The sequence below is a fragment of the Rhipicephalus microplus genome, unplaced genomic scaffold, assembly GCF_043290135.1.
Source record: "Rhipicephalus microplus isolate Deutch F79 unplaced genomic scaffold, USDA_Rmic scaffold_12, whole genome shotgun sequence".
Lineage (NCBI taxonomy): Eukaryota > Metazoa > Arthropoda > Arachnida > Ixodida > Ixodidae > Rhipicephalus > Rhipicephalus microplus.
The window spans coordinates 35,807,975-35,829,659 of NW_027464585.1; the positions used below are offsets into that span (position 1 = coordinate 35,807,975).

The 21,685-nt window shown below is 45.0% G+C and overlaps 1 protein-coding gene across 6 annotated transcripts in view; it reads left to right on the top strand.

Moving 5' to 3' along the window:
• Positions 1–4,051: 4,051 nt before the first annotated feature.
• Positions 4,052–21,685, top strand: part of LOC119166763 (insulin) — a 96,040-nt gene continuing 78,406 nt past the window's right edge. For 5 of the 6 annotated variants that reach the window (XM_075882477.1, XM_075882478.1, XM_075882479.1 and 2 more), the window contains exon 1: positions 4,058–4,188. The gene's annotated coding sequence lies outside the window, so the exon portion shown is untranslated. Of the gene's footprint in view, positions 4,189–21,685 lie in introns of all 6 variants that reach the window. The other variant, XM_037418100.2, reaches the window with a different exon arrangement.

Below are 21,685 nucleotides of genomic sequence, written 5' to 3' on the forward strand. Positions count from 1 at the left end.
TTTTGGTTATAGTGCAGGTATGCAATACTGTGAATATTATTATGCTGATACTATGCTGTAGAAATTTACTCAGTGCGTAGCGTGCTGATTTCGCCCCTTTTTGCGTAGCATGCTTGTAATCCTTCACCTTTTTATCCCCACACTCCTGCTTACAGCCTTCTAAGGCTAGCAGTACATAAGAAATTCATAAATAAATACTTAAATAAAAATCACAGCTTTGCCACAAAGGCGAAGCAATGAACGCAATAGCAACAAATTGGTAGGTCACGCACAGAATGGCAAGCAAATGAAAACGTGCCGCGCGTTTCTCACGCACGAGTGACGCACGAAACTTGCTCACAGGTACAGACGAACTCTGTACTTTACCTTTAACAGCGGAGACTGTTTTGCCTGACGCTCGATTGGGGGTGACTTTCCAGAAACTAGCACGTTTGGCTTGTTGGACGAAAGACAACCACGAGATGCCCTCCGCTTGGTTGTTCTTATACGTTAATAACCTAAAAGGTTCATCATCGCTCATCCCCTCTTCATCACTTAAGTCATAAGTTAACGTCCTATTATCAAACTTGTCTTGTAAGCGAGACTTCTTGCTCTCTGATTTGTTATGTCCATTGTTTCTAAACTCGCTGCAGCCGTTTCGTGCTTGTGGACATTTAGACATGCTGGTTTTATGATGTTTTGTCACACCTGTAAGCCCTCAGGCCATTTTCTCCTGTATCATCACTCATATATGGCTTGACACACTGGGACGAGCATACGGCTCATGGGGATGGCTGCCTACCACCGTAGTGGTAGCGTATTAGCCAAGTATTCAATAAAGACATGTCGTCGTACCTTTAAGCGCTCGGCCCACGGAGTTTTGACACGACATCAGAACACGGAATAAGAAGTTGACGTCGGTATTGAAGTGAAAGAAAACAGAGAAAAAGCTGAATCACGCACAGTAACAGCGACTGAAGAGAACCACTTCTACTTCCTTTCTTTATTAATAATACTTCACTAAGCCACTCAGTTGGTACAGCAGTATAGGAGAGACGAAAACGGCAAGAAACGTTGTCGCAGCGAAACACTGAGCTTCGTGATTGACTTACGCAGCAAGAAGTTGTATTTTAGAATTGTGGCAACGCACAAGCAAGAAGCTCAAGCGTGAAGCCCGCGCGCTTGTCGCGACGGTTGCTGCGACGTACAAACTTTTCTAATGAGTGCTTGCGCACCTCTTGAGGGTGCTAGTGTGCTTGGGAAAGGTGTAATCTCGAAGCGCTACTTCCCGAAACCACCCGGCAATCTATGATTACCAAATATACTACAGAGGTGATTACAGACAGTGCGCCAAAGCCTAAGGTCATCTTGCATCGGCCGAGTGAGCCACGAACGTTGCGGTTATCACAACGCGAGCTTTGGGGAAGCTGGCTGGATGCGAAAGAGTGGGTCACCAAGTTCAACTGAGACCTAGACAAGAAGCTTTGAACAACATTGAGCTGAACTTGTCGGTATGCATTCATCCTAAAAGACAGCGTGCGAGCACCAGAAAAAAGTCATGTTACTACAAATTTGCTCACCCTTCCGTTTAAAGAGAAGCGTCGCTGCGTTTATTCTCCCCTAGAGATAGCGCGAGGTTTTGGGTCGCGAATGGAAGTCAGATCCTGGGACTTCTTCCGCAAAGGAAAGATCAATTCTCTCCTGGAGTTCCGTTTACCGCTGCCGATGTCTGGCTTTACGCCGAAGAAATGACTCGCCAATTTCAACACATAAATCCTTCTATGCCCGAAGAAAAAAAAAGGTTGTCTCCTGATGCTGTGATGGAAGGAAGATATTTTCGCAGTGTTTTGAAACCTGCCTAAGGAGGTCTCTGAATTTCTGCCGGAAGCATCATCCATCGAAAGGGCAGTAGAAGTGCGTACCAGGCCGTAAAATTGGTGCATTCCCACGACGCCTAGTGAGGAGGCTTTAGCGCTACAATCAGACGACCTCCACGCGGCGATTTGAGCGATCATGTAAGAGGAACTGCAACCTACAGTCGACTAGATTGCTGATGTCTTACGCCAGAAAATATAGAAATCACTGGGAGCATCTGAACTAGTGCAACCAGAGCCACATGCTGTTAGCTGCGACGACACAGTCCAAACTGCGATGGTGCAGCGCCAGGACGCTTCACCGCCCAGTTTCGTCGTCAGCCACTACCGCCTGTGCCATACCGCCTGCCTGTCGGTCAGTGCTGCGCTCCGTGGAAGACTGTCATTTAACACGCCCATTCTGTTCTGTTGCATTACTAGAACCCCCAGAACAGAACAATGCAGACACCATTTTGTTGCGACGGCGGCCATGGTGCCGAAACCCCGTGAGCGGCAGAACACGGCGTGTATTGATTGCACTATTCGTCAGCTGTGCCTCGCCGATATATTGCTGCTATATAATTACAACGTATGCGTTCAATGAACGTCTGTGCACTAACTCATTTAGGTGGTATTTACAACTCACTGTGTTTTATATAGATGTACTGTACTCGTCTACGTCTCTTCTCCTGTTGGCTGAGCGCCTGGGCCGACAAACCTTCACACTTGGCGAGCCTGCCAGGATTAGCCAATAAAATCTAAAGCCAACGCTGAAGCATATAAATCAGCGTGGGTGGAGGAAGAGCAACCGAAACTGTGCGATGAGTGAGGCGGAAGAACGTATTTTAGCGAAAACAAAGATATAATGCTAGAGGTGCAACCTTTTGAGCAGGAGCAAAAGGCAGCGCGAGAAAGAGTAGTTAAGCAAGAAAAACTGTTCGAGCAGAAGGTCCTGGAGTTGAGGCTTTATGTCACTCAGAACACTTGTGCCCACGCTGCCTAGAAGTCGACTAAGGCGCACGTGTCACAAATGTTTTCAGCTCTCACAAGCTGATAGCACCGTTTATTGTCACGATGGATGACTTCGACGTTTACCTTCAACGCCATTTATTGTCACGATGGATGACTTCGCCGTTTACCTTCAGCGCTTTGGACACGTCAGAATTTGTCAGCAGTAACCGCTAGAGAAACAAGCACCCTGATTAAGCCTTTTGCATGACGGGGAGTTATTAACCTTCCTTGCTCGCATGGATGAGCTTGTCACCATTTATTACGACTCGCTTAAGGGTGCACTTCGGTAGTGGTGTCGCTACAAAGCATACGGGTAGAGAGAGAAATTTTGTGCGGCAAAATCTAAGGGAAAGGAGCCTGGCACGCTTCCAGGCCAGCGGGTTATTTTGACTGCTGGTTGGAGCTGCCAAACCTTGACACAAGAATCGGTGCCCTTAGGGCCCGGGTTTTTACTAAGCGATAAGCTTTCTCCTACCAAGAGTGTTGCTCAAGGAAAATAAATTTAAAATGCGGAACGATAGCGCAAACGTGTTTAAGTCAAAGATGCTTCTCATTAACTAGTGTCTGCAACCTTTAGATGTGCACATAAGCGTCTCTGTATTGAGAAAAAGTGGAATTCTTAAGCGTTCAACTGTACCTAATGTTCGCCGTTGAAGTAGAAATCTAGAATGTGAGGACAAGCTTGAATATCATTGATGAACATTTCGACCAAGCATATTGCAATACACCAGTGGATTGTTTTCACCCAGCTCAAAATTGACCAATTGGGAAACAACGCCAGCTCGGAATCTTGGCACAGTGTTAGAAAAGAAAAAAACTCACTAGGCCAAGAGTGAACGAAGAAAAAGCACTATAGCCTAATGTGCCTCGTCTGTCACCGTATGCTTAGCGTGTTACCAAGTTGTACTATTAGATACCAGTGAGCATTACGTACCCGCTGTGTGACAGGTGGCTTTTGAAATGAGTTGTCAGCATACACCTGATTGTTCTTCGTTTGTGACAGCAGCTTTTAGGAGACAGTGTAAGATTCCTTGATTAAAGATAGAAAGCACAGCACAAGCCAATGAACACGTTTTTCTCTGTCCGTCCTTCATACCTGGATGGTTCGCTTGGTGTCTAGGTATCACTAGGGAACTAGGGAGTCTGAGGAGAGTTTCTCTAGGCAGGGTGACGTGGGCGCTGCTCCCGTAGCAACTAATCCGGCGTCGCTCAGTCGCGCCGGCGGCACGCCATCCGGCAGGCGCGTATAAAAGCGCCGGGTACACGTGCTTCTAGACCTGGTCGTCGTCACCCACCCGAGGGATCACCAGTTTTTGCGAGAGCGACCACCGCTTCCGAACGAGAGGTAAGATTCCACATCGCCTCGTGCACGAACAACCTCCGCGATCACAGTTCAATCGCAACAGGCACTGCATACGTCTTTGGTTGAAGCGTTTCCGGCACAAATCATGAAGAATATACCTCGTTTTAATGCATGTGTACTATTTATTCACATACGAGACTACGAAAACTTTATTACTTACCCAGGCTACAACCTAATATACAACTGCTTTTTGTCAGGCTTGACTGTCCTGCTCGGTTCGGAAAAAGTCGCGCGTATTTCGGCGAATCTGTGTAACCAGTTAATAAGGAATAAGCAATTTACTTCAGCACATTCTTTATCTGTTAACAACCACACTCTGGCCAAATCTCATATGGAGGAGAGAATACAGATGTACAACACGCTAAAAGCGGTATCTGTGAAAACTTTTATTCTAGCATTGGGTCACTCGAGCTGTCTTTTCTGACTCAAAGCGGTTCAGGCATCTCTATCAGAGTGCTCAGACTCTACGTGCCCTCGGCGTTAAGTTGTCAACAAGAAACTCTAGTATGGTATGGAACGGACAATGGCCAAGTAGCTCGAAAAGCATTTCACTACATGCGCGAAAAGTACAAGTGAACCCGCACGTAAAGATAGCCGAGTGCAGAGTGCTATGGCTTATAAAATATTTCGAAGAGCGTCAGCAACATTAACTCAAATGTCGTGTTTGACAAAACGGTGGGCGCTCAGCATATGACCACATGCGTTCACTATTTTTTTTGCTTTTGTGACTGTGCCTAGCAATTGCTCTTCAAATGTTTCAGAACCTAGTTTTGCGTTGGTGTTCAAAATCGGGCGGGTGTACGCTGCGGGATAACACACACCATTGCTGCGGGATAACACACACCATTCTTTTTTATACGGGAGAATCGCTCAGCATGCTCATATTAACCAACGGCAAATGTTTGGTGCTGTTCTAGAATACATGTCCACTCGAGAAACGCACATACCATATATATACATATATATATAAATATATATATATATATATATATATATATATATATATAAATATATATATATATATATATATATATATATATATATATATATATATATATATATATATATATATATATATATATATACATATATAGTCAGGCATAATGGTTGAGTGGCCGTAGCGTTTCATATAGTCAAGTAGATCCTTCGTGAGCGGTCTAAATCACGTTGTGACCGCTCACGGAGGATCTACTTGCCTATATAAATATATATATATAAATATATAAATAAATAAATAAATAAATAAATAAATAATATATATATATATATATATATATATATATATATATATATATATATATATATATATATATATATATATATATATATATATATATATATATATGGTTGGTGGTGCGTGACTGAACAGCTTGTATACGTGCAAGATGGCGCGCAAGAGCAATGATAAGCAATGATATATATGTGCCAAAATGTACAAGTGATGCAAGAACCAGCCTCAAATCAACAAAGTAACACAAAAAGAGACAGAGAGATACAGGTAAACCAGTCAGAAGCACCGACATTTTGGCCCAAGCAAAGATCTTTCATTTTCATACAAAACCACGGAGTGCTTTGAAACACAATGATCCTTACTTTTTCGTCTAAAGTACACCTCCAATGACATTTCCCGTTCCTCCCAAAAACATGCCTGTCTGTAAAGCACGTGGGGAGCTTCAAGCAGCAAAGCTGTGATTTTCGAGATCACATCAGGGTTTGCGTCTCGAAGTGTATGGTATGCGTTTTAGGATCACGATAATACACATAAGTATTTTATTTGAACCACAGCAGTAAAATTTAAGACTATATGAAAGGGTATATTTATTGAGCTAATTTCATCTAACTTGAGTGCGAAAAGCCGCTGGCATAGTTGATTATATCCAAGTGTTGTTTTAGCTTAAGTGCATTTAGATTGCACTGAGCGTGGATGTCAAATGTTAGTTGATCCAGCAAGAGCACTTTTAAGTGTTTCTGCTCTGTTCAGCATGCTCCCAACTAAACGAGGACAACAATCCTTATTAGCGGTCAAGACGAAATGAAAAAGAGCGTGATAGCTTTGTACATGTTGCGGAATATTGCACTGCATAGCTGTAGTGCTCATGATAGCCGCGTGAACATCATTTTTCATTTTCTTCTTCTGCGTAAGTCGTTGGCAGCTATGGCATCTAGAAATGAGAGAGAAAAAACGTGGACTTCAATAGGCTCGCTCTGCTACATAGGCTACCCCTACCAGAAAGTTTGAAGCTAACTGTAAGAATTATGCGTGTTTACAGAAAATAAAGCTAAAATAAATGTTTCAGAATGCTATAGAGCTACAAGGGGTGTGGGCAGCAATGTTTTAGGGCTGAGGCTTGTTCGTCATGGGGAGGCTCATATAGATGTGTAAAATTCATAATTAAGAAACTCGTAACATTTATAATTCTTGAATATATATATATATATATATATATATATATATATATATATATATATATATATATATATATATATATATATATATATATATATATATATATATATATATATATATAAACCACCCCTCCCTCTCCTCACCGAAAAATCCACGCATCTCTGCGACGAGAATCTGAACGAGTGGGTGAAGCTCTCGTTGTATATATATATATATATATATATATATATATATATATATATATATATATATATATATATATATATATAATGCGTGGAGTTTCGGTGAGGAGAAGGAGGGGTGGTTTGGGTCAACTTTAGGCATGTTAGTACCTGTGTTTGTACGTGTGCGTGCCATACAGACTTCAAGTTAGAAATTTTCGAGGAGGAGGGAGGTGTTACAAGCAGCTGAGCAGCATATTTTCTGCTACTGCTGGCATAGACATTTCTGCTGAATGGATAACAGTAGGTGATACATCGCTCATCTACTTCAAAACTATATTACAAATATCGGCATAACGTCGGAATGCTTGTAATCTATTTCTGATTAGGAAAGCTGCAACTTTCTTGTGTGCGCAGTTTGGAAGTATAAGCACATACCATGAAAATGCTGCATGTCATTGTCAACGAAACAATAGGACAACAGCCTGACATGACACAACAGGCGTGTATATTACTGGTCAATTCTTCTTTACGGTGGTAGCGTTAAAGGCAAGCTCTAGTGATTTTTCGAGGTAAATGTATATCGATAAAATTCACTGGAAATGCCCATTTCAACGTTAGCGTCATTCATGCCAATTTACAGGCTTGAGAGTTTCACAAATGCTTTGCAAATTTATTTTATACCTCACTTACCAAAATTATCAATAATAATACGTGTGCTAAGTTGATATTCATAAAGTCGAAGCGACAGAACTGATGTGGCACAGCAGCGTCTGCTTGTCTGCTATGAATTGTGTGGATTTGGCCGGGACTAGCTTGGTTGAGCGTGCAATTTTCTTTTCCGTGTTGGTGGGCGTGCGATGACTGGCAGGTGTTGCTGCGCTGTCGGCCGCACATGATTCACCATACCTTCACCCTAGCAGCGTTAGTGTTTCATCCGATAGCCACCGGCACAAACTTAGACAGCCTTACGAAGCCTTCATGTGCGCACGTCTCCGTGGTTTAGGGTAGTGTCAGCCTTTGACCCACCACTTGCAGCCGCCTGCTAAAACACAATGTTGCCAGACCGGTTTGCATCGCAACAAGCGTCATGCTGGTTCTTGCGGCCAGGCGCTCCTGCTTCTCCGCTCTTCATCAGCTGCATGTTGGCGCGCGTGTGGAAGCTGCGGTATACGAGCTGCGTTTGACTGTATACACCGTAGACCCGACTTCCGCTACGGCACCATCCTCGCACTGAGCGTACCTACAAGAACTTTCGAGTGCGAATGCCAGGGTGCTGCGTGCCGCAATACAAAACTATCTGGAGACTGTCTCGCTTCTCGACTTGATCTAGTCAACGCAAACCCTGGATTACACAAGTGAAGCGAGATTGCTTGGAGCCGACTACTTGTCCCCGTCTTTGTGAGGTGAGTACCCGTTGTATTGCGAGCGGGTTGAGTATATCGCTGCATGTTTCGGGAATTGGCTGATTAGTCATGCGACAAAAAGCAGTTTGAGCAAAGTAAGCATGCCAACTTGCACAGTAAAAAAATGGGTCAGGCTTCGTTGAGCTACCTCGCGTTATGTATGCGGGAGCTGGTTATCTTGAGTATGCTTGTATATTCTCGAAGTCGAAGCGCAGTTTACCACTCGAACGATATGACTTGTCGAACGTGTCGAGCATGCATTCACTATTTGTGTTTCATCGGTTTCCGAGGCCTTCGCCGCATTCGTAGCGGGAAACTCCAGGCCCGTAAACCACCAACAGACGCTCACGTTTGCATCTTCCTTTGCTGGCAGATGTTTGCGTTCCTGCACTTGCACCGCGGTCGCTGAGTAAGGGCATTTGGAGAAGTGCACAGACGAGCAGATGAGCGCGTTCCCTGTAGACTCTTGTAGTTTTGCACAATTGCAACACAACTAAATTTTGTGCTACTTACCATGGGGTATTCGTTCTTACCTTCAATAACACGCGGAACCACACCAAAACTCACTCAACAATGGCAACAAAGATTTCGCTTTATTATTAAAGAATCTGACAGATTTCATGTTCATTTGTCCTTCTGTCTGTCTCTCTTGGTCTTGAACGGTGCAGTATATGTGCACTAAGCAAGTTCATAGTTGGCCCATTAATCAAATATGCCCACTGGGAGATTGGTGCTGCTTCGTTATTTTTTATCGTCCTTTTGTTTCATAACCAGCCACAAGGTCGATTCAATATTCTGAACTGATTTTTTTATTTAGTGCTTGCAGAGAAAATATATATGAGCTCCGTATACGTGGTCGTCACCATGTATGACTTTTCGCCTTATTGCTATATTGCAGGCCCACTGCGAGGACAAGCTTCCAGCAAAGGAGGCCGGATGGTTTGAATAAATTAAGACCGGATGCTGTTTGGATGCTGCTTGCAATAACGTCTCACTCGGAAAAACTTGGTTTGTCCCTTGGTGCCTCTTTTTGCTTTTCTTCTAGGCTACTATACAGGTTTGTGGAGAAAGGGGGAGGGTTGGTGTAATATTATTTAGTACCCTACTGTTTTCTGACAATGCTTAAAGCTTGTGCGGTTTTTAAGCTGTCAGTTGTACAGATTAGTTAGCAGGAACTAAACTTGCTGCAAAAAAACTATCAGGGACAAAAGCAATAACTAGGATATGAGAAACAGGCTAGCGAAGTTATGCGGTTTACAGAGAACATCACGAGCTACCCGGCTCTTTGATCTCTTTTCCCTGTCTTTATGGGTACCATCATATATTACAGCGTGGTCTCGAGCCTTGCACTAAAAAGCCTTTAAGGTGTCTGCATTGATAAGGTGAATTCGCTTCAGAAATGCCGTGCAGACATTGAAGGTCGTTCACAGTGACGTCGAGGTTCTCCCCCTCAAAAAATATAGGCTAGCTGAATATCCTCACTCCGCCAATGTGGTGGGTCTACCAGGTGGGAAAAACGAACTGTTTTAACGGTATTTTACATGAACTTTGGAGCCGGCACGCTTTCCGACATGCAGCTGACATCGCTCTTGTTTGTGCAGATTTTCGCTGCCCTTTGGTCAACGATCCTGAATGGTGCTGTGGGCGAAGAGACGTCGGTAATGCGTTGCCTGTGTCGTCGCCCACATCGGCGTTCGCGTCACATCAGCATGCGGTGGTGCATTTACACTGCCGGTGATAGCACATGGCGGATTTTGCGAGAATGGTGACGATGACCACGACGGGCGTCCGACCAACTATGAGCGGAATGAACCACGTGTCAAAGGACAAGGCTAGCACTACGCATTCGTGGTATTTTGAGCCGACACGCTTGCCGACATGCAGCTGACATCACTCTTATTTGTGCAGGTTAGTCTCTACAATTCCATTCACAGTCGAACAAACATTATTGTATTGCCGGCTCCTCCCACGAAGGTGTTTCTGCTCCCGTGAATAATAAACATGTCCGGGCGAAGGTGTCCAAAATGCGCTTTCGCCTGTTTTCTAATAGTGTGCTGTATTTGCTCTGGCTGTTGCTTCTTGCTGCAGACGTGGAACTAAACCCCGGTCCTGTAGGTATTGTCCAGGTAAACTTGTCAAGTCATGACGATGCTGCTCAAACAGATGGCCTGAGAAGTCTACAAAATGGCCAGGTGGCGATAAGGAATAAGTTAGACGGAATTGAAACTGGATTCATAAAGCACGAAACCGTAACAGAAATAAGTAAAAACCTGGCTATCACGCAGGAACGTGTAGAGGACGTTAGTGAATTGGTACCGAGGCAGACAGATATAATTAAGGGGATTCTGAAACAAGTTAATGAGCTACAGGGGAAGTCGGTTGAAATAGAGGACAGAAGCCGGAGACAAAATTTAGTCTTCTATGGGGTGGACGAAGCTGGCCGGTTTGAAAATTCGGACCAGTCAGAAAAATTATACCAGAGGATATGTGGAGATAACTTGGGAATACAGTTGAAGTCGGTTCAAAGAGTGCACCGGATTGGACGTTTAACTGGAAAGCCTAAGCGACCAATTATTGTAAATTTCTCCTGTTACAAAGAAAAACAAGACGTTCTACTAAATGCTAAAAGATTTAAAGGAACCAATTTCAGCGTCGCTCTGGATTATTCGCCTGAGACACGTGGAATGCGCAAGTGCCTGTGGGAATATGCGAAAGCTAAAAATGAAAATACAAATTACAAAGTGAAGTTGAGTCATGATAAGCTTAATATAAACGGCAGGGTTTATAGGTGGGACAAAGAAAAGGAAGAAGTTGTTCCTCTTACAAAACCTTGTCGTGGTGCCCAAATTAAGGTAACCACTCATGTCGATCTGGTTGCTATAGTTGTGAATTGCCGTAGCTTGAGTAACAAAGCGAATGAACTTGCGGCCTTAATAGAGTCTGTAAAGGCGGATATAGTATTCGGCACAGAATCTTGGCTAAATCCTTCCATCAGCGACAGTGAAGTTTTTCCAGAAAACTTTATTGTCTATCGAAAAGATAGGCTGAGCCGTGGTGGCGGCGTTTTTTCGCTTGTTCGATCTGATTTACGCTCATGTGCGCTTGCTATCAGCCAAGATGCGGTGGAAGCTGTGTGGTGTAAAGTGCATTTATCTCATTATTTTCCACTTACTGCCAGGGTGGTGTATCGGCCACCAAACTCTGACGGGGCGCCACTACATGCTTTCGGTGAAGTTATCTCTGAGGTTTCAGGTCAGATTATGTTGGTATGTGGCGACTTTAATTTACCAGACCTTCACTTGAGTTATAATACCTGTGTAATCCAAAAAATGTAGTCAGGTTAACAGGAACATGAAGAGCATTATTGATACCTAAGGTCTGTTACAATATATAACCAAGCCAACCCGTGAAAATAGTATCTTAGACTTGCTGTTTTGAACTCACCACACCTTGTAAACTCAACAGCTGTTATTCCAGGATTAAGTGACCACCACGCTGTAGTCGCATCTATAAAAACGAAAATTCATCGCGTAAAGCACAGGGGGAATAGAAGAGTATTCTTCTTTGACCGAGGCGATTATTCTAGCATAAATGAAAAACTGTATAGTTATCTACCGGTCTTCGAATGCCTGGCGGATGATAAGGTTGTGCATAAATTGTTGCATCTGTTCAAAAATAGGTTACTTGAACTCGTTGAGGCACATGTGCCAAGCGCGGATTTCTCCAAAATGAAAAAAAACAACAAAAAAGTCGTGGTTGACGTCATGTCTGTTGCGGCTAATCAATAAGAGAAAGTGGGTATTCGCTGAATTCAAACGAACTAAACAGGCTAGTTACATCAAAAGTTAATTCAGATCACGCAAGAATACAAAAAAGTATAAAAATGCCAAAGGCGTCTATTTTAAATAATTGAACGACACGCTGAGAGCAAATCGTAAGCATTTCTGGCAATATGTCAAGAGTTGCGGTTCTGAGAATGTCGGTATAAATGAAAATATTTATAATAACAAAACTATCACAGATGATGGAGAGAAGGCGAATTGTTTGAACTATTTTAAATCTATCTTTTTGCCAATACAGGACTTTGCCTAATCGTTCGACACCAGTAGCATACCTCCAATGAACCCAATTGAGTTCAGCGTAAGTGGCATTGAAAATCCATTAAAGCAAACAGACGAAACGAAAGCAACTGGCCAAGATGCGATTTCTCCGCGTATTCTGAGACGGTACGCCGAACCAATCCCTCTTTACTTGCACATAATATATAACAATCTTTGAAATCAGGCCTCTTACCAGTTGATTGGAAAACTGCCCATGTTGTTCCAATCCACAAGGGGGAATCGAAAAAGGATGCTGGGAATTACAGACCAATCTCTCTAACATCAATTGTGTGCAAGGTAATGGAACACATTCTCTACTCTGGAATAATGAAACACCTCACTGAAAACAATATATTAACTAATTTCCAACGTGGGTTCCGAAAGGGATTGTCGTGCACCACACCACTAGTTGAATTTTATCACGATCTGGTATCCACCATTGATTCAGGGGGGCAAACTTACTGCATCTTTTTAGATTTCCGCAAGGCATTCGACACGGTAACACATTCACTCTTTTGCAACAAACTTAAAATACTAAATATAGATTCTGCTGTCCTAAATTGGATTGAAAATTATTTGTGCCAGCGCCACCAATGCGTCATCTTAAACGGCAAAAGCTCTGATTATGTTGATGTGACATCGGAAATTCCACAGGGTTCAATTTTATGGCCACTTTTAGTTTTAGTTTGCATAAATGATATTTCAGCAGGTATTTCATCACATATTAGATTGTTTGCAGACGATTGTGTTGTGTATAGACAAGTAAAGAATGACAGAGACCTAACTCAACTTCAAGCTGATTTGGAACGTTTTCAAGATTTGTGATCTACGTGAAAAATGAACATAAATAATAAAAAGTGTGTCCACGTCTCTTTTACAAAGAAGCGGAAACCTATGGAAACTCAGTGTACATTGAACAATGAACGCCCGAAAAGAGCAGATAGTTATAAATACATAGGGGTAGTCTTGTCATCCGACTGCTCGTGGAATGCGCATGTAGATGATGTGGTTTGTAAAGCTGCAAAGGCGCTAAACTTTATCCAACGTAATTTAAAAACTTCAGAACTGACTTAGAAAAGACAGCCTATTTAACATTTATACGACCTATACTGGAATACGCTTGTGCCGTGTGGGTTCCTTCGCAAACCACATTGATTGTTAAAATTGAAAAAATTCAAAACCGGGTGGCCAGGTGTCACACCGGTCCCGTTTATTAGAGAGGCGATCGCCGGGCTAATTCCAAGAGCCGAAGTATCGGCCCCCCGAACCGCACCACGAAAGCGTGGACAATTTAGAAGTGGTCCTTTTTGGCGCGCCAGCGGACGCCGGCTGTGGCCCAAAGAACAAGTCAGAGCCGAGAGTTGATAAACAAACAAATTATATTCTCAATAATGGCAGATCGAAAACAATACGCAAAAATGCACACTCCACAATAGTTGCATACAATATGTCACCAATCAAACCAATCAATCAACGTACTACACAATACAATCAGCCACACTCAAAACAACGGACACAGACAACAATACGCACTACAATGCAGTCGCATGCATTGAACAACCAAGACACTTCAGGACTAAAGAGATAGTAAACCTATTCAGTCCAAAGTCCTTGGAACAAAAGTCTGAATGATACTCTTCCGAGAATCACTCACTCAAAGTCCAGCGTTGATAGCTCTCGAAGTTTCTCTTCCAGGAAACCTCCCGTCTTCAATTGGCCACTCTTCAAACTTCAACTTCTTCGCCGGAACCACGTCGGCTTCACACACGCAGCTGTTGCCACGCGTCCCCACTCAATAGCGGTAAACACACGCTCTTGCCTGTAGCTCGAGCCTTCACCCACTGGTGGAATTCCTCTTCATCTCCGGCTTCGTCCCTACGGACTAAAACCCTTCGCCGACTACACGGCGGAATCCCTACGCGCTCTGGCGTTAACTTCCGTCTCCTCCTGCTTTCTCGTCTCGGCTGCTCGATTAAATACGTTCCGCGCCACCTTCCAGAAAGTTCTCCTCATTTCGTCGGCGCGATGCGCAACGAAGGCTGGGGAGAGGCGCGAAACGGTTCGACTGCACTCCGCGTCGGATGACTCATCTCGGCGTGACCACGCCTCCTTCGTTCTAGAAAAATCGCGGGCTTGCTGGGCCGCCGATGTGGGGTGAGGAGGTTCGTCTGCGACGCCACGCTTCCGCGGGGAGAGCGCGCGCCCGGGAGCCTTGGATGTTTGTTTTCTCTTTTTTTTCTTTTGACCTCGCGGCGTTTCTACCGCCCGTTGTCGCAAGAATTTGGCGGCGCGCTCATTTTTAGCGCTCGTTCTGTGACACTGCCCCTCACTTTAAGAATATTATCTCATAATATTCAAAACCACACGAACGAGCGCGAACAGTCACCACACACTCTCACTGACTGTAACACAATCCTTCGCTCATGACACTTCACATTCACAATATATCACTCAATATGATTTGACATTACATTCAATCTCACACACATGTAATATAACCGCAGGTACATGAGTACAACGCTTCATCACACATTCCAAACAATACAAACGTACAAAGTCTCTCACTACAACAATTGTACAATACTATACATCACATCCCATCACAACACTTCGACACTTGTGACACAGGATACCACAACATTAACACAACATATGACACTCAGCACAGCCCAACACATTCTGATTCGACTTCAGCACTTATCCTGTGTATTTCGAGCTGCGCTTGCGTCCTTTTTTGCGGTGCTCGCTCGATCTCTTCTCGTTTTTTTTTGTTCTTTTTCGGCGAGCCTTCTCCAACGACGGGGTCTGAGGCGGCGTCTCAGCCATCGCTGTCACTTCTGACACTGTTAACGGGTGATAACATTCCACGGGTCCTGTCTGTTTATTTACCCGCTTGATCATGCCTCTACATTTTGCCCGGCTGGCCAACTCCGTCTCCTTTACATTGTCTGTCGGTTGAGGTTGTGCCGACGTAAGTCCGGTTGCTCGGCCCGTGAACTGATTCGACACGATCGTCTTCTCCTTCGCTGTCTCTTGCGCCGCAGCTTCACCTTGGGCTCTAGTGAGCTCCGTCACGGGATGTTCCTCCACTGTATCTCGCGGCCGCTGTGTTGGCGAGGGCTCTATCTTCGGGTCTTCTCCCAAACATTCTGGATCACTTGGCCCTCGCGCCCCGTCGATGTTTCCGATGACCAGGTCATACAGGGGGGTCGTCATGCATAAAGCAGTAACCTTCCCGCTGAAGTACGGGGTTTCAACCTCAATTTCTGCTTCGGGAAGCATCCGGACCGTACGGTCAATTAGGCAAACCGGTTTCGTTCGGCCTGTCAACTCTCTTTCCCGTACCAAATTTCTCCTCACGATAACCGTGGAGCTACCGGTGTCTCGTAGAACCGTAATCTTCTTGTCTGCAATCTTTCCAGGCAGCGTTGGCATTCCTTTCGTAACACCGGTTGGCTGTTTTGATATTACAGCACCCACAATAGGAATTTTCTCCCCATTCTTCAACTCTACGAATCCATCAGTGACGGCATTATTATCAGAATTCGGTGCTGCTTGCACACAGGATACCTGGTGAGTTTGACTCACTCCGTTTCGACATGCGTCTGCTTTGTGCCCAGTCTGACCACACTTGAAACACTTTACAACCGTAGGGCTCGTAAAGATCGTTCGACAGTTTTTCGCGCGATGACCCACTCGGTTGCACAGAAAACATCGCGGAATGCTCTCTGGTGCACGCTTCTTTTCTTCGGGAGCCAATTTCTTCGAATCATCGGGACAATCCTTCTTGACCTTGGCCAAATTAGTGCCACCTTGCGCTTCCAAGAATTGATCAGCCAATTCCAGCATGTCTTCAAGTGAGTCAGCCTTCCTCTCTTTTAAGTACAGTGACAGGCTTGGGTGGCAACTAGTAAGAAATTGTTCTCTAATTAGCAGCTCTCTAAGCTCATCGTACTCCTGCGCTGTCCCTGAAAGTTCAATCCATCTGTCGAAATAATGGCAAAGTCGGGTGGCATACTGCGTAGCCGTCTCACCGTCAGCTGGCTTTCCTGTCCGAAATCTATCCCGGAATCCTTCCACAGTGAATCTAAATCGCTTCAACAAAGCAGCTTTCACCCTTGCGTAGTTGGCTGCATCGGTCGGCGTCAGCCTACCGTACACACTGAGCGCTTCACCACTCAAGCAGGTACTCAAAGCAGTTGCCCATTGCTGTTCCGGCCAATTCTGGCTCCTCGCAATCGTCTCAAATCTGTGGAGGTACGCGTCTAGGTCGTCCTTCCTTTCATCAAACGCTACGAGCAGCTTGTTTGGGTTCAAGCGGAAGCCGTGATTTTCCCGTTCGCTGCTTTCAACTCTAGCTTGGACGGGAGTTTCGCTTCGCTGTTGCAAACGGAGCCGCTCGAGTTCAATTTCGTGCTGCCGCTGCCGTTCCCTTTCAGCCATCTCCGCTTCTCTTTCTTCTTTCAGTTGTCGCTCCCTCGCTTCTCTTTCTTCTCTCGCCCTTTCGGCTGCCAACTTTTCTCTCTCCAGCTCCAACTTCAATTGCTGCTCTCTTTCTTCCTTCAGCTGTCGCTCTTTTGCCTCTCTTTCTTCTTTCAGCTGTCGCTCCTTTGCTTCTCTTTCTTCTCTCGCCCTTTCAGCGGCCAGCCTTTCTCTCTCGAACTCAGCTGCCTTTTCTTCCTTGGCCCTCTCTGCCGCCAACCTCTCTCTCTCCACCGCCTCTTTCTCCTTCTGGCTTACCCATTTCCGTAGTTCGGCGCCGGAAAGACCCATCTTCTCACCAAGCGCAACTAACTTTTCGAGATCCATTGTGTCTCGCAACTCGCAAATACAACCTTGCCGCGTGCAAAAAGTATCTGCCTAAATCAGTCTATCGGAACACTCCCTTGCACTCGTTAACGAGAACACTGAACAACACACAGAATCGTTCCGATAGCAGTATCACCAACTCGAGGCTCTTTCTCACTACTTTGGACACACTGTGCACCAAGAGGTCCTGTATCGCGGACGCCAGATTAATTGTCACACCGGTCCCGTTTATTAGGGAGGCGATCGCCGGGCTAATTCCAAGAGCCGAAGTATCGGCCCCCCCGAACCGCACCACGAAAGCGTGGACAATTTAGAAGTGGTCCTTTTTGGCGCGCCAGCGGACGCCGGCTGTGGCCCAAAGAACAAGTCAGAGCCGAGAGTTGATAAACAAACAAATTATATTCTCAATAATGGCAGATCGAAAACAATACGCAAAAATGCACACTCCACAATAGTTGCATACAATATGTCACCAATCAAACCAATCAATCAACGTACTACACAATACAATCAGCCACACTCAAAACAACGGACACAGGCAACAATACGCACTACAATGCAGTCGCATGCATTGAACAACCAAGACACTTAAGGACTAAAGAGATAGAAAACCTATTCAGTCCAAAGTCCTTGGAACAAAAGTCTGAATGATACTCTTCCGAGAATCACTCACTCAAAGTCCAGCGTTGATGTCGTTCCGTAGCTCTCGAAGTTTCTCTTCCAGGAAACCTCCCGTCTTCAATTGGCCACTCTTCAAACTTCAACTTCTTCGCCGGAACCACGTCGGCTTCACACACGCAGCTGTTGCCACGCGTCCCCGATCAATAGCGGTAAACACACGCTCTTGCCTGTAGCTCGAGCCTTCACCCACTGGTGGAATTCCTCTTCATCTCCGGCTTCGTCCCTACGGACTAAAACCCTTCGCCGACTACACGGCGGAATCCCTACGCGCTCTGGCGTTAACTTCCGTCTCCTCCTGCTTTCTCGTCTCGGCTGCTCGATTAAATACGTTCCGCGCCACCTTCCAGAAAGTTCTCCTCATTTCGTCGGCGCGATGCGCAACGAAGGCTGGGGAGAGGCGCGAAACGGTTCGACTGCACTCCGCGTCGGATGACTCATCTCGGCGTGACCACGCCTCCTTCGTTCTAGAAAAATCGCGGGCTTGCTGGGCCGCCGATGTGGGGTGAGGAGGTTCGTCTGCGACGCCACGCTTCCGCGGGGAGAGCGCGCGCCCGGGAGCCTTGGATGTTTGTTTTCTCTCTTTTTTTTCTTTTGACCTCGCGGCGTTTCTACCGCCCGTTGTCGCAAGAATTTGGCGGCGCGCTCATTTTTAGCGCTCGTTCTGTGACACCAGGTTCGTTTTGGGACGGTACAAGTGACGGGAGAGCTGCACTTAGATGAAAATTGAGCTTTGGTGCGAACTGCTTTCCTCGCGTCGGCAAAAGCGTCGACTGAAGTTCTTTTTTCAGGTATATAACAATAAAACAGGAATTAATAAAGAAAAATACATTAAGGGACCTCATTACCGTTCATCTAGAACTGATCATGTTTTTAAAATAAGAGAATTACATACCAGGATGAACCTGTTCGCGAATTCATTTTTTGTTAGAACTGTTAAAAAGTGGAATAGATTGTCTGCCATGCAAGTGTGCTGTAAGATTGAAGAATTGTTTATGTCGTTTCTGTAACCCCCCTGCTGTTGCTGTAACACCTTTGGGCAATGCCGGGTAACATTTGAATAAAGAATAAAGAATACAGATCTCGAGGAACGAACACGTTTTTCCTGTTCTACAAAACGGCGACTAACTTCAGAAAAGCACCATTTAGCTTTAAGAACTTGCTTATAAAAAACACGCTCTTTTTGTTGAAACCCACACTGCTTTCAGTGTAAATGACTGACCTCTAAGAACCAACATGCCGGTCCCATCAAGTATGAGGGCTGATTTAGCCAGTAGTAGGCAACCATGATTGAAGTTGTCACCACCCTAAAACACAGGCACCGACGCACATGAAGCGCCCCGCCGCGGTGGTCTAGTGGCTAAGGTACTCGGCTGCTGACCCGCAGGTCGCGTGTTCAAATCCCGGCTGCGGCGGCTGCATTTCCGATGGAGGCGGAAATGTCGAGGCCCGTGTGCTCAGATTTGGGTGCACGTTAAAGAACCCCAGGTGGTCAAAATTTCCGGAGCCCTCCACTACGGTGTCTCTCATAATCGTATGGTGGTTTTGGGACGTTAAACCCCACAAATCAATCAAATCAACGCACATGAAGGCTCCTAGACTGCTTGGACAAGCAGTGCCATCTGGCATTGTTAGGCGCAACCAAGCAGGTATTGGCAAAGGATTGCGTCATACGCAGAAGCGCACCCGGTTGGGTTTAATTTGCGCTATTTACGATTTTTGCTAACCAAAATTTATTTTTGAGTTTGTTGAGCATTCCTGCTGTCGGACACATGACAGTAAGATCTCAGGAACGTAAAATGACCAAGACCCTAACATGGTGAATAATCGCCCGAGTTGGCCTCTGAAGAGCTCGGTTCACATTAATCCTGGCATCGGCGTGGTTGTTTGTGAGCAAGAAGTAAGCTGTGAGCAAGAAATGAAGTCCTTACAGCCCTGTTTGTGAGTAAAAAATTGCGAAAGACTGAGATAGATTACGTGAAAATAGTTGTTCGTAGTTAAAATTTCACCTGTTACGAGAGAATGGGCTTGTTTATAAATGAGATTAAACGGCGTGGAAGCACAAGGAGCCTACATACGGGACCCAAGCGCCGGCTACACTGTTCTTCTTTGGCTTTCCGCGAACTCACGCATTTTCGTTATATTTTCCATGAAGCTCCCGTGTCATGCGTCTTTCGATACATCGAGGTGCCTAGAGAAGATGCCAACTTACATCGTCGAGCCCTTCATCGCTGACACCATGTGTTCTGCGTGGCATGCTGCTGTTATACCAAAGAATTATACCATGGCTCAAAACTGCGTAGAGCAAGACGCCGTATAGACGCCATATACATGTCTTGTATGGAGGAGAGTCTCCTCGACAAGTGTATTTTTTGTGGCAGAAGCGTAGAATTGTGTTAGGCATAAAAAAACGTGAATTGCGCGGTGATCGAGTGAGTGTTTTAAAGCCACCCGCCAAGGGTGTATCCGCAGCAATGCATCAACAAAGTTAGCAACTGCGTAGGTTTTACGTGTGCAGTCCTCTCACAGCGTGTAGTGGCTTCTTCGCTAGTTCACAACCGAAGAATTGAGACGTAGTACTTGCAGCAGGCATTTTAATTTGAAACTGTCAATGTTACCACCAAAGATGCTCGTATCATTGCGACGTGGTTGAGGAATGCACCTAGAGCTAGAAGTGGAGAAGGTGATAGACGCGGAGTCTCTACGCAATTCTGTCCCTGAAGGCGAAGCTCAAGCGTCGTCAATTTTGAAAAGCACGACTCGCACCTAAAATCAACAATATTCGAGGCCATGATGGCACCGCAGAGTGTGTGACGATGCTTCAACCTGTGCAATGAACAAGTTTCTATCATTTGTAACCATCGAAAGAAAGTCAATGTTGGCGGCTGTCCAGCAACTCACTGCGAATTTTCACAACCTGTCGAGCATTCTATCGCACATTTGGGCAATTTATATACTAACAATATATAATACCAATATGTACTAACAATAACAAAGAATAACAGACACGTGGACCTTTTGCGTACTGTAGCAAAGGTATCGTGTATCTCTTGCCGCTTTCGCATGGCCGTGTATAATTATGCCAAGAAAGTAGAGGCATTCATATTCGGTTGTTGAAAGACAGGAGTTTTTTGCAAGGGAATGTGTACTTACATATGACCCAACATAATGCGCCGTGGCATTGCGCTATTATCTTTCATGAAGCTAAAGTTCTATCGACACACAGAGATCAAACCACAAGAGAAATTATTTAAGCATATATTATCAAAAACAGGGGTGAGCAATGCATTACCGTACCTTCTATATGCGTACATAATAGCGAATTTCGGCTGCTGTTGGAGAGCACGCGTGTGGTGTATCGACGCTTTTTGTACAAGATGTCAGCTGACATAACCTTTTCTTGCTCTAGTGTGCTCAGAGAGTTGGGAAGGTTGAACTGGTTTTTATTTTTCCTTTACGTTTTTTTTGTTTCCCAATAACTGTTCAGTTGCTAGTCGGCGCTGCGGTTTGTCCTTTCTTCTCTAGTGTCCACGTAGTCGTGCACTTCGTGAAAAATATGTTCAAGGAAAATATTTGCGGTTTAAAATTCCAAAGCTCTGATATGATATCGATAGACGCCGTAGTGGAGGGCTCCGGAAATTTCGACCACTTGGTGTTCTTTACCGTGCGCAGTACATGAGCATCATACCATTTCCCTACACAAAATGGAACCGCCGGGATCACGCCCGCGACCTTCAGGTCAGCAGCAGCCACTTATATATATAATGGTGAATGATTAATCTAGCATGAATCGGCTGCTAGAATTGTCGCAACAGTTCAGCGAAAACTAAGGAGGTAAAGAAGGGATAAGTAGGCGCTCGTAGCATGCTAATGTTACCAATTTCTGCCAGTTTTGTACCAAATTAGTCATTTTCCAAC